The following is a 410-nucleotide window of genomic DNA, read 5'->3' as shown; positions in this document are numbered from 1 at the left end:
GAGCATGCGCAATTCACTGGGGCGAGGGCATGAATGACTGCAGCAGAATGTTTTAGCTACATAATTTGTCAAATTCATTCCAGCATTTGCCAATAAAGCAATATATTCAGTGAATTAAATTTATTCATAGTAAAATTGCATCTCAGAGGGCTTGGGAGGGACACTGGCTCTTTTGCAATCTTCAGACTTTTTGCAACCTACAATTTATTTGGTCAGCCGCATCAACTGCAGATTTCGTTAGGGTACGCCTCTTCTGTGAAGTACGCATTTGCACTTCTAAACAACGAGATTAAAAAAAAACTTTTGCAAAGGGTAAAGTCTACAAAACGTAGTCCACTCTGTTCATAACATATTATAGTTTTGGGAACAGAACTGTATTGAGATCAAATGTTTCATCGATGAGAAAATGT

Source organism: Oncorhynchus clarkii, chromosome 5 (assembly GCF_045791955.1).
Source record: "Oncorhynchus clarkii lewisi isolate Uvic-CL-2024 chromosome 5, UVic_Ocla_1.0, whole genome shotgun sequence".
NCBI classification, from domain to species: domain Eukaryota; kingdom Metazoa; phylum Chordata; class Actinopteri; order Salmoniformes; family Salmonidae; genus Oncorhynchus; species Oncorhynchus clarkii.
The sequence above is the reverse complement of the archived record's forward strand: the minus strand, read 5'-3'. Positions refer to the sequence as shown.